Source organism: Equus przewalskii, chromosome 26 (genome assembly GCF_037783145.1).
Source record: "Equus przewalskii isolate Varuska chromosome 26, EquPr2, whole genome shotgun sequence".
Lineage (NCBI taxonomy): Eukaryota > Metazoa > Chordata > Mammalia > Perissodactyla > Equidae > Equus > Equus przewalskii.
Window position 1 is genome coordinate 25,866,682 of NC_091856.1, and position 12,994 is coordinate 25,879,675.

Here is a 12,994-nt window from a genome sequence, read left to right on the forward strand (position 1 = left end):
CTGTGGCATGTACTTTACCTGCCTGCTTCATTAACTCTTACTAACTTATGAGTAGGTTTTCCTGTTTCACAAAGGAGTAAATTGAGTTGCAGAAAAATTAGGTGACTTGTCCAGAGTCATATAGCCACAAAGTGGTAGGAGGCAGCAGTGAAATTCCAAAGTGTGGCCTATGTCCACCATGTGCCCCATCAAGACCTGCAGAGGCAGAATCGCAGTGGGGGTGGGGGAGTGGCGGGTGGAGGATGCAGTGAGGTGTGGGCATTGGTGATGTTAATACACTTCCGGAGGATTCTGTTGATAAGCCTCAGATGGAGACTTCTGCATCACTGTGCTGCCTCTTGATCATTCTTTTCTTCTTTAGATGAGTGACATTTTCTTTCCTCTCCTCATGACTCACTTTCCCTCCCGGCTTGTCATCTCTTTTCTGATCTATGATTTGTACTCTGTACACCACCATGATGTTCACTGAAAACTAGTTTTCTGAGGTCTGAAAAGCTGTGTCCATTTATCTCCCCATCTGCTGATGCCTTCCTCCCCTCCCTCCCTTCTAGCCACATTCAGTGAAGCTCCAACCCCGAGCTCCACCCTCCGCCACCATGGAGATACTCAAGTGCCTGTTCTTGTCTTGGTTTTCAGTTCTTGCCTCCATGGGAGGAACTCAAGACAGTTCCTAGTTTATTCCTCCTCCCTGTTCACCCTATGGGGTGGAAAAGGGGTCTGGTAGTTTTTTTATTGTGGTAAAATCCATGTAACATAAAGTCGACCACTTTAGCCATTTTTAAGCGTACTGTTGAGTGACATTCGGTGCATGCACAATGTTGTACAACCATCACCGATATCTAGTTCAAGAACATTTTCATCATTCCAAAAGGAAGTCCCACACCCATTAAACAGTCATTCCCCATTCCCTAATTCCCCCAGCCCGTGGCAACCATTCACCTACTCTTTATTTGACGGTGTTTTGAGAGCTCACTACATGCCAGGCATTGTGATAATCCTATTATACACAATATCTTATTAATCATCATGAAAGCAGCTCTGTGAAATCGGGGTTCTTCCTTGCATTTCCAGATGAGATGACTGAGGCTCAGAGAGAAAAACCTTCTGTGAGCTCATAAAGCCTATAAATGGCAAAACTTGGACCAGAACGTATAGCCAAGCGCTGTGTCCAACCTGTGCTAACTGACGACCAAGGTCTAAGAGCCTTTCCTGTGATGAAGGTGGCATTCTGAAAGAATACAGTTAGCACATGTTCAAATGACTTACGCTTTAGGAATTTTCTGGGATCTGGGATGCTGGCTTGAGGGAAGTAGCTTGATGGCAAGAGCCCAGCTAATGTGACCCGAGGCACCAATGGTTGCCTTCACAAATCTTGGGATAGCATGCAGGGCAGCAGAATCAGAAGAAATGGAGTGACTCCAGATGTACCCCAGGCTGAGAGGTCTCACGAAAGGAAAGGCTCTAATAAGAGGCAGATGCCTGGTTCTTGTCCATTGGTCCTGTAGGAGTCTGTCTTCAAGAGCTTGGGCTCCTGGTTCCCAGGACCATGTAGACTGACTTCCCTTGTGGTTCTGGAAATGAAAGAAGCAATTGCAATCTCCTTGTACACAAAAAGAAAGGGAGGATTATTAGACTTAACAGAAAACTTACAGCACGACATGTAATTAAGACATTATTTTCTTGGCCTTCATGCTGTTAAGGCACATCTTTTTTGTGCCTTATCATACATCATAACAAACATATTAAAACGCATCCATATACCACATTTAATATAATTTGCATATGTCTAATTTACATATACGTTGAGGTGGGTTTTAGTTGACTAAGTAGCATATTACATTTTGTAGATATTTAGTTAAACATTTGTAATTATAATTTTATCATTTCATTTTAGCACCTTGGAGAATACATTATTTCTTCCACATCTTAAATAATTCCATAAGCCCTTGAAAAGCTCAGTGACCATCAAGCACTGTGCCTAAGGGTTTATTGAATAACCTGGCTTTGTGGGCCTCTCTGGATTATTCTGCAGCTCGTTGTTGGGTGGCATTCTTCTCATTGGTCTGAATCTGACCATCTTTATCACACAAGCCGACAGATCAGAGGTGAGTCCTCTGCTCACTTGGAAAAATATGGACATAAGTTACCCACCTAAGTGTCTCCAATGAAATGCATTTACATATTCTGCTCTATAAATATAGCTGAACTGGTAGCTTCCATTCAAAATGGCAGCTGTATCTTACTCATTAGCTGGTCTGGACACTTCTCACTGCTGTCAAATGAGGGAGAAAGTAGGGAATCTCATCACTGAACGGACTTTGAGCAGTATAAAAGTTGGCAAAATAGAGGGGTACCTGTGGGCATAACCTTGCTAGCGGAGAAGCAGGGACAGATAAATCGTCAAAGACATTATAGTTTGGTGGTTTAGAAATTATTTTACAGTATGTAATTGAGGTATATTTTACATAAATTAAAATGGACCAATCTTCAGTGTACAACTTGAATTTTTTTTAACCTTAAGAGGTAAGTACTATTCTGACTTCTAGCATCATAGATTAATTTAGCCTGTTATTGAACTTCATATAAATGTCATCATATTATATGTACTCTTTTGTTTCTTGCTTCTTTTGCTCAATGTAATGTCTCATAAGATTATCCATGTTGTTACGTTTATCAGTATTTTGTTCTTTTTTTAATCTTGGGTAGTATTCTATTCCACATTGTGTAAATACACAGCAATTTGTTTGTTCTTTTACTTGTTGATGGACCTTTGGCTTGTTTCTAGTTTTGGCTATTATGAATACAGCTATTATGAACATTTGATACAAGTCTCTTGTGGATATATGTTTTCATTTCTCTTGGATAAATATTTGGAGTAGAATTTCTGGATCATACGGTAAGTGTATATTTAACTTTATAAGTAACTGCTAAATAGATTTACAAAGTGATTGACACTTGTTGCATTCCCATCAGCAATGTGTGAGCGTTCTAGTTGTTCTGCATCTTTGACCACACTTAGTTATCATGTCTTCTTAACTTTAGCCATTCTCCCGGTGGGTATTAACTAAAATTACAGTTCTAATTTTCATTTTCTGATAACTAATGATGTTGAAGATTGTTGGTCTTTGGTCATTTGCATATCTTCTTTTATGATGTGTCTGTTCAAATCTTTTGCCCATTTTTTATTAGGTTGTTTGTCTTCTTATTAACATTCTAAATTAGAGGTTTTGCAAATATTTTCCCCTCATCTGTGGCTTACCCTTTTATTTTCTTAATATAATTTTGAAGAACATAGTTTAAAACATTTTGAGAAAGTCTAACTTACCGTTTTTCCCCTTACGGTTAATGTTTTTTTCTATCCAAGAAATTCTGCTTACAGCAAAGTAATGAAGCTATTCTCCTATTTTTTCTGGAAACTTTACAGATTTTAGATCTAAAATCCATTTTAAATTGTTTGGTGTATCATGTGAGATAACGTCAAGGGTTACTTTTTGCATTTAGACATCTAGCTCTTCTAGCATTCTTTGTTGAATAGACTATTCTTTCCCCCATTGAATTGCACTGGCACCTTTGTAAAGAATTAAGTGACTGCATACGTGTGGGTCTATTTTTGGATTCTCCATTGGGTTTCACTGATTTATTTATCCTTCTGACAACATTGTACTGGATTGCAGCTCTATAGTAAGTCTTGAAATTGTTTACTGCAAGTTCTCCTACTTTGTTTTTCTTTTTAAGATTGTTTTTGCTTCTCTAGGTCCTTTGAATTTCCATTCATATCTTAGAGTTGCCTTGTTAATTTCTATAGATCCATTTGGGATTTTAAATGGGATAGTGCTGAATCTATAGATCAGGTTGGGAAGAAATGACTTCTTTTTTTTTTTTTTTTTTAAGATTTTATTTTTTCCATTTTCTCCCCAAAGCCCCCCGGTACATAGTTGTGTATTCTTCGTTGTGGGTTCTTCCAGTTGTGGCATGTGGGACGCTGCCTCAGCGTGGTCTGATGAGCAGTGCCATGTCCGCGCCAGGATTCGAACCAACGAAACACTGGGCCGCCTGCAGCGGAGCGCGCGAACTTGACCACTCGGCCACGGGGCCAGCCCCAGAAATGACTTCTTAATAATGTAGTACCATCCAATTCAGGAGCATGGTATATCTCTTCATTTATTTAGGGCTTTAATTTCTCTGGCATTGTTTTATACCATGCCATGTACAGGTCTTGCACAATTTTGTTAAATTCATCCGAAGTATTTAAAAGATTTGGATGATATTTTAAATGGAATTGTTTTTTAGATTTAATTTGGTTGGATTTTTTCCCCGTGCATATGTGCTTTATTCATGACAAAATTGGTACTACAGGTTGGTGGTAATAGGACAGTATTTGTAATAAACGATACTGGGCCAATATACAATTGTACATCCATATGGAATAAACGGAACTTCCCCATACCTTACACCGTATACAAACAATTAAGTCCAGGTAGATTGCAGATCTAAACAGGAAAGGTAAATCTGCACAGCTTTGAATAAGGAAAGCTATCTTGAACAGCATATCAAAAGCATTCACCACCAAACAAAGATTATTGAGTTGGACTGTCTTAAATGACAGAAATGCCTAGAAATGACACATTAAGAGAATAAAAAGGCATGACTTGATTTTCCTTTTGCTAGTGTATAGAAATCCAATTGATTTTTGGATTCTGTAGTCTTGATAAATTCACCTACTGGTTTTAGTAGACATTTTTGCAGATTCTGTAGGCTTTTCTTTGTCGCTAATAGTGTTATATTTGAATAAAAAGAATTTTACTTCTTCCTTTATTTTGCTTCTTTTTCTTGCCATGCTGTATGGCTTGGACCTCTAGTACAATATTTAATAGAATCTGTAAGGACACCATCCTTCCCTTGTCCCCATCTTAGGGTGATTGCAGTTAATCTTTTCCATTAAGTGTGAGGTAAGCTGTTAAGTATTTTGTGGAATGACCTTCATCAGTTTGAAGAAATTCCCTTCTACTTTGAGCTCTCTGAGAGTTCTTTTATTGAATTTATTTTTGTCAAATGCTTTTTCTGCATCTATTGAGATGATCATGTTTTTCTTTTTTTACTCTGATGATATGGGGAAATACATTGGTTGATTTTTGAATGCTAAACCAAATTTGCATTCCTGGGTTAAACCAACCTTGGTCATGAGGTCTTATCCTTTTTACATGGTGTTGGATTCAAGTTGATAATATTTTATATAGATTTTTGTGTGTTTATTAATGAGAGATGTTGGTATGCAGATTTATTTTCTTGTAATATCTTTGGTTTTTGTATCAAGATAATACTGGTCTCATAAAACAGATTGGGAAGTGGTCACATCTTTATTTTCTGAAAGAGTTTATGTAAGATTTGTATTGTTTCCTGTTTAAATGTTTGATAGAATTTATCAATGAAGTCATTTAGTCTTGGAGGTTTTACTTTGGGAGGGTTTTAAATTATGCATTTAATTTTTAAAAGAGACACAGAGTTATTTAGATTTACTATTTTTTTCTTGAGTTTGTTTTCATAATTTGTGTTTTCAAGGAATTTGTCCGTAGGTTGATGAATTTGTCAGCATAATGTTGCTCCTGATCTTCCTTTACTCTACTTCTAACGTCTGTAGGACACGTAGTGATGTCTCTTCCATCATTCTGGTTATTGTCGTAGTGCTTAGTGCAATCTGGAGAGTGCTCCTAGGAGAAAAAACAATTAAATATGAATCTCACCCAATGTGGTCCCTTCTTGCAAAGTTAATTTCTCTTCATTTTCTACCTGCTTTTGTTCACTTTCCAAAGCCTTTAAACAAATATGTTTTTCCCAGAATTTCCTTCTCAATAATTTATAATTATTAACATAAGAGGGTCAATCTGAGATAAGCTGCTTTGCCACTACCGGGATCAGAATTCTACCATCTTGTTATATATTTTCTATTTGTCCTGACTGTTTTTTGTTCCTTTTTATCTCTTTCCTTGTATTCTTTTAAACTAATAATTTTTTTAATTTAATTTTTGCCCTTCTATTAGCTTATTAATTATAGATTTTAAACTATTCTTTCAGTGATTACCTTAGACTTTACAATATACATCCTTTACTTACTAACGTCCAATGTATATTAGTATTTTTTACCATATCTTTGTAAAGGCAAGAACCCTAGAACACTTGATCTCCTTTCCTTCCCCCTTTTGCCTTTTGAGCTGTAGTTGTAATATATTTTAATTTGACATGCATTTTAAACCTCTTAAGACATCCTTACTATTGCTTTAAACAGACAATATTCACTTAGATTTACCCATATTTTTACCCTTTCTACTGCATTTCACTTCTTCTTGCATTTTGTGCTTTCATCTTGGATCATTTTCCTTCTCCCTTTAATGTTTCTTTTTGGTGTGGGACTTCTGGAAATGTATAATTATGCTCTTCTCCTCACTGATTGCTCACTCTGCTATCAATATCCTGGGCTATTGTGTAGCTAAACCCTCATTGGTATGTTTAAGGGCGAGGGTCTCTCAATTTTTTGTTTTGACTATTCTTATGGGTTCTATTTTTTTGTCAACCTATCCTTCCCATATAAATATCTCTATTATTTTTGTTTTCTTTTTCTCACCAGAGTCACTACCAGTCTCCTTTGTGGCCTGTCTTCTCAGCCCATCCACCAAGAACTTTTCTAGAGAAGTTCTTCTTGCACAGCTACTCCAGTTACCCTGATCTGCACAATAATTGCAATGATAAACTGATGTTAAAAGCACAGTGGAGAGAGTTATTAATCCCATTTGGACTCAAGGATAAAGAAGAATGCTCAGAGAAAGATACAGAGAAGTCAGGCCTTGAAGGATGACGATTAGGCATTAACTAAACAGAGAAGACAGGCAAAGATATTACAATCACCTAGGAAGACACGGGTGTATGAAAAAGTGGTAAGTGTTTGGGGAATGCAGCGTGGTTCAGGATTTGGTATAGGCGTGGATGGTGAATATATAGCTTGTATGCTACAATCTCCCCCATTCTCTGTCCATGGCAGACATTGCTAGTCTATCACAGAGCATTATTTCTCACTGGGATTGAGCAGAGTCTTTGAATCATTCTCAAGTAGGCACTCTCAACAGCTACTCTTAATTAGATAGTGGTGCCATAAGTCATGAAACCTGTTTGTTATTCTGGGAGTAGGGAGAATGATAAGTCATGAAGAGAAATGAGGCTGGGGAGTTAGGCAGGACCCAGGCTGGGAAGATGCTTTTGATAATGGCGACGGCGATCATAACCTCTTGAGGAAGCCAGGAGCCTTCAAGTGTGAAATATCAGAAAAGTTTGAGCACTTTAAGAGCTGCTTCTGTGGGGCCTGGTCTATTCCATGACCTTGTAAATGAGGCCCCAGAGAATCTCCATTGGTGGGTCTCCTGGCTCCCCTGCTTTGGCACTAATTAGCCGCTTGGAGAAGTTCTTTGTGGTTTAATTAAGTGACATCTGTGGTTAAAAGTTTGGCTTCTCCTAAGTGAGCAGTGATTATGAATTAGGCCTGGTCACCAACTCAAAGTAGTGTAGGAACAGAGATCCTTTCTCAGGCTCATCGGCCCCACTTCCCAATCAGACGAGCAGCGCCTACCCGGGTCTGGTCTGGAATTACACCTGGAACTGAGGCACCAAGTTCCAGGCTGGGTCTTGTACGGCTATAGTCATCCCTAGTAACGTCCTTTGTGTTGAAGGAGGGATACAATATAAAATGGGATAGGCTAAAGCCCTGAGGCAGGCGTGTACCTGATGTGTTTGAGGCATAAGAACAAGGCGAGTGGACTGGACTGAATGAGCAGAGAGAGGCAGGAAATGAGGCCAGAGAAGTCAGAGGGCCAGTTTGTGAAGGGCCTTGTAGACCATTGCAAAGATTTTGGAATTAATGACGAGCTTTATCAATATTTTTTTGTCAATGTATTTTGATTTTAGTTAATCATTTAGTTAAGAAACAGTTCCTTAATCCTAGGTCTAAAATATAACTACCTTTATTTTCTACAAAGTGTTTTATATTTTAAGGTCAGATTTTATTGTACAGAAAGTTTAATTTATATATAGTAAAATTTATCTGTTTTAAATATTCTCTTCAACGAGTTTTGACAACTGTTATGTAACAATAACAATGAAGATATAGAACATTTCCATCACCCTGGAAATTTCTCTCTTGCCCTTTTGTAGTCATTTTCCCACTACCCTTTTCCCACTGCCAGTTCCAGGAGAACACTGATTTGATTTCCTCTTCCCTTTTCCTGATTGTTTTATAAATAGAATCATACAATATGTAGCCTTTTTTTTGGTCTAGTTACTTTCACTTAGCATACTGTTTTTGAAATTCATCTAAGTCATTGCATATATGAGTTGTTCATTTCTTTTTGTTGCTGAATAGTGTTCTGTGTATGGATGTACAAAAATTTGTTTATCCATTCATCAGTTGATGGACTGTCTCCAATATTTGGCCACTGTGAACAAAGCTGCAGTAAATGTTGGCGTGCAGTTCTTTGCATAAATGTGTGCTTTCATTTCTCTTGGGTACATACCTAGGACTGGGATTGCTGGGTTGTATGGTAGGTGTATTTCAAATGTTTAAAGAAACTGTCAAACCATTTTAAGCAACTGCACAATGGAAAGTGGCCGTTCCAGTTTGCAATGGATAAGATTTCCAGATGCTTCCCTCACCAGGACTTGGTATTGTCAGTCTCTTCAATTTTAGCCATTTTAGCGGATGTGTAGTGCTATCTCATTGTGGTTTTAAATTGCATTTCCCTAATGACTAATGATGTTGAACATATTTTATTGTGCTTATTTGCCATCTGTATGTCTTCTTTGATTAAGTGTCTGTTCAGACCATTTGCCCATTATTTAACTGGGTTGTTTGTCTTATTATTATTATTAATTTTGAGAGTTCTTTATCTGTTACGGATACAAGTCCTTATCAATATGTGTTTTGCAACCATTTTCTCCCAGACTGTGGCATCTTTACATTCTCTAAAGTGTCTTTCAAATAGCAGAAGTTTTAAATTTTGATGAAGCTGAATTTATCAATTTTTTTGATTTTTTATTCTTTTTTATTGCAGTAACAGTGGTTTATAATATTATATAAATCTCAGGCGTACATCATTATATATTTGTGTTTCTGTGTAGATTGCGACATGTTTACCACCCAAAGACTAATACAATCCATCACCACACACATGTGCCCAATTACCCCTTTCACCCTCCTCCCTTCCTCTCTGGTAACCACTAATCCAATCTCTGTTTCTATGTGTTTGTCATTGTTTTTATCTTCTACTGATGAACCTAGGTTGCTTCCAAGTCTTGGCTGTTGTGAATAATGCTGCAATGAACATAGGGGTGCATATATCTTTATGCATTCGTGTTTTCATATTCTTTGGATAAATACCCAGCAGTGGAATAGCTGGATCATATGGTAGATCTATTTTTAATTTTTTGAGGAGTCTCCATCCTGTTTTCCAAACTAGTGGCTATACAAGTTTGCACTCCCACCAGCAGTGTATGAGGGTTCCCTTCTCTCCACATCCTCTCCAACACTGATTGTTTCCTGTAATGTTAATTATAGCCATTCTGATGGGAGTGAAGTGATATCTCGTAATTTTGATTTGCATTTCCCTGATAGTGAGGTTGAACATCTTTTCATGTATCTGTTGGCCATCTGTATATCTTCTTTGGAGAAAAGTCTGTTTAGAGCTTTTATCCATTTTTTAATTGGGTTGTTAGTTTTCTTGTTGTTGAGATGTATGAGTTCTTTGTATATTTTGGATATCAACCCCTTATCTGATATATGGTTTGCAAATATCTTCTCCAAAGTTTTAGGTTGTTTTTTCATTTTGTTGATGGTTTCCTTTGCTGTGAAGATGCTTTTTAGTTTGATGTAGTCCCATTTATTTATTTTTTCTATTGTTTTTCTTGCCTGGTCGGACATAGTACTTGAAAATATACTTCTAAGACTGATGTAGAAGAGTGTACTGCCTATGTTTTCTTCTGGAAGTTTAATGGTTTCAAGTCTTAAATTCAAGCCTTTAATTCATTTTGAGTTAATTTTTGTGTGTGGTTTAGGATAGTGAGCTAGTTTCATTCTTTTGCATGTGGCTGTCTGGTTTTCCCAACACCATTTATTGAAGAGACTTTCCTTTCTCCATTGTATGTTCTTGGCTCCCTTGTTAACAATTAGCTGTCCATAGATGTGTGGATTTATTTCTGGGCTCTCAATTTTGTTCCATTGATCTGTGTGACTGTTTTTGTGCCAGTACCATGCTGTTTTGGTTACTATAGGTTTGTAGTATATTTGAAATCAGGGAGCGTGATACCTCCAGCTTTGTTCTTTTTCCTCAGGATTCCTTTGGTTATTTGGGGTCTTTTCGTGTTCCGTGTAAGTTTGAGGGCTTTTTGCTCTATTTCTGTGAGAAATGCTGTTGGAACTTTCATAGGGATTGCATTGAATCTGTAGATTGCTTTAGGAATTATGGACATTTTAATTATGTTAATTCTTCCAATCCAAGAGCACAGAATATCTTTTTTTCTTGGTGAGTCTAGCTAATGGTTTGTCAATTTTGTTTATCTTTTAAAAGAAACAGCTCTTGGTTTCATTGATTTTTTCCTATTTTTTTTCAGTCTCTAGTTCATTTATCTCTGCTCTGATTTATATTATTTCCTTCTACTGATAGGCAGGCTGGAGACTGAGGGAAGAGTTGCAGTTCTAGTCCAAGGCAGTTAGTCTGCTGGCAGAAATCCTTCTTGCTCTGGGGAGGTCAGTCTTCGTTCTATTAAGATCTTCAAATGATTTGATAAGACCCACCCACATTATGGAGGATAATCTGCTTTACTGAAAGTCCAGAATTTAAATATTAGTCTCATCCAAAAAGTACCTTCACAGAAACATCCAGAACAATGTTTGACCAAATATCTGGGCACCATGGCTCAGCCAAGCTGACACATAAAATTAACATCACAATCCCCCTTCCCACAAATATCTCCATCTTCGCCTTCAACCTTCACAAATGATCTACACTTTTACCAATATTCAAAACAAAAAAAAAATTAAATAGAATTTTACAGTTTGTAATTAAAAAATATATTTTCATACTTATAAAAAAATAATGTTTATGGTCAGAGAGTTGAGACTCTTCATGAAGAAGCAAATTTTAAAAACCTATATTTCTGCTACCCAAAGATAATCATTATTTCCACATTTTGGTAGATTTTCTTCTGTGACTTAAAAATTATTTATATTTATTCTAAGTTTTATTTCTGAAGAGTTTAAGGCAGCTTAGATGAACATATAAAATACAAGATAGGATACACTGAACATGAAGTTAGAGAAGAACATAAAAAGGAATAAACAAGGGTGGGGCCATAAAATTGAGCCAGGGATGACTCTGAAAATGCAGATTGCAGTGACCCTCATTATGGGTGGGCCTCAGACTTGGCTCCAAGCTTTCTGGTCAGTCACAGAGTTCACTATGACCAAAGATAGAATTAAACCATTTGCTTAGGTGAAATACTAACTTCTGTGTTTCGAAGAACAGACACGTTGCATGGGCTTTTTTTAACCAGCCTGAAAATAGGCTTTTGGCAATCACATTGGTGCATAAAAATTTCCATAAGCAATAATTTGGAGGCAAAAACAATGCTGTCCAGGTGCTCAGGTCTCCAGGGACCTGTGTTGACAATATATAGGATTTTAGATTTCTAGGGAAATATGGTCGACATGCATGTCCTCTGGGTAACCTTCTCTAAATAATTTTTCCTTTAGTTAGACTTTTGATAAACATTGGGTATCTGTGAACTCCAAATATTATTCCCTGGTTAGTGTCTCAGCTATGACTGGTGTTTATGGTCAACTGAGTACAGATAACTCCTGTTTAGAGTTGGCAATCAAGTCACACATGGTAGCACTGAGAGCAGGGTTTTGGGTCAGACAGATATTTTAAATCCTAGCTCCATAACTCAACTAAATGTGTGGTCATAATCAAATTATAAAATTTCACCAAGTCTCAGGGTCCTCATATGTAAAATGGGAATAACATTAGTACCTGTATTATAGGGTTCTTGTGGAAATTAAAAAAGATAAAATACATAATATATTTAACACAATAACTAGTGCATAGTAAATGCTCAGTAAATGCTAGTAATTATTATTATCCCTTTATAAAGCCAAAGGGCTTAACAAGGACTTGTGCCAAGAAAAGAATGTTGTCAGACATCTGCTTCGAGGTGAGCTGAGGTAGCACCCATCATACATGCTCCAGGACAAACATAAAATCTTCCCCTTAGACTACATAACTTTTGAACTACCTTCTAGGTTCTGATGTATTCCACACCAATGCTTCTCAAATGTTAGCTTGTAGATCAGTATTGGTCCATGATGAAGCATTCATGGGTCTTTAGTAAAAAGTAAAAAAAGCCCTGCATATTTGCATTGGCTATATTTTTTCTCTATCTTTATGTTTAAAGTGTGTTTCCTGTAAAAAGCATTTAATTGGCTCTCTTTAAAACCAGGTTGGCAATCTCTGTCTTTTAAATCTCTGGGAGGAGATGGTCAGTATAATTACATTTAAAGTAATCGATAATTTTGGGTTTAAAACCACCATTCCATTTTGGTGTTTGTTTTCTATTTGTCCCATATTTGTTCTTTGGTTCTTTCTTTCTTGCCTCCCTTTGGGTGGATTGATTATTTTTTAGTATTCTGGTTTTTTTCCTTCTTTCACTTGTTAGTTATGCCTCTGTGTTTATGGTTACTCTAGAGATTACAATATGCACTTTTACTTACCACAGTTTACCTTCCAAAGACATTCTACCGCTTAACAAATAACATAAAAACCTCATAATAATATACCTCCAATTCCTCCACCTATCCTTTGTAGTCTTGTCGTATATTTTACTCCTACAGATGCTGTAAACCAGATAATCCACTGTTATTAGTTTGACTTTCAACAGTCAACTGTTGTCTAAAGAGAGA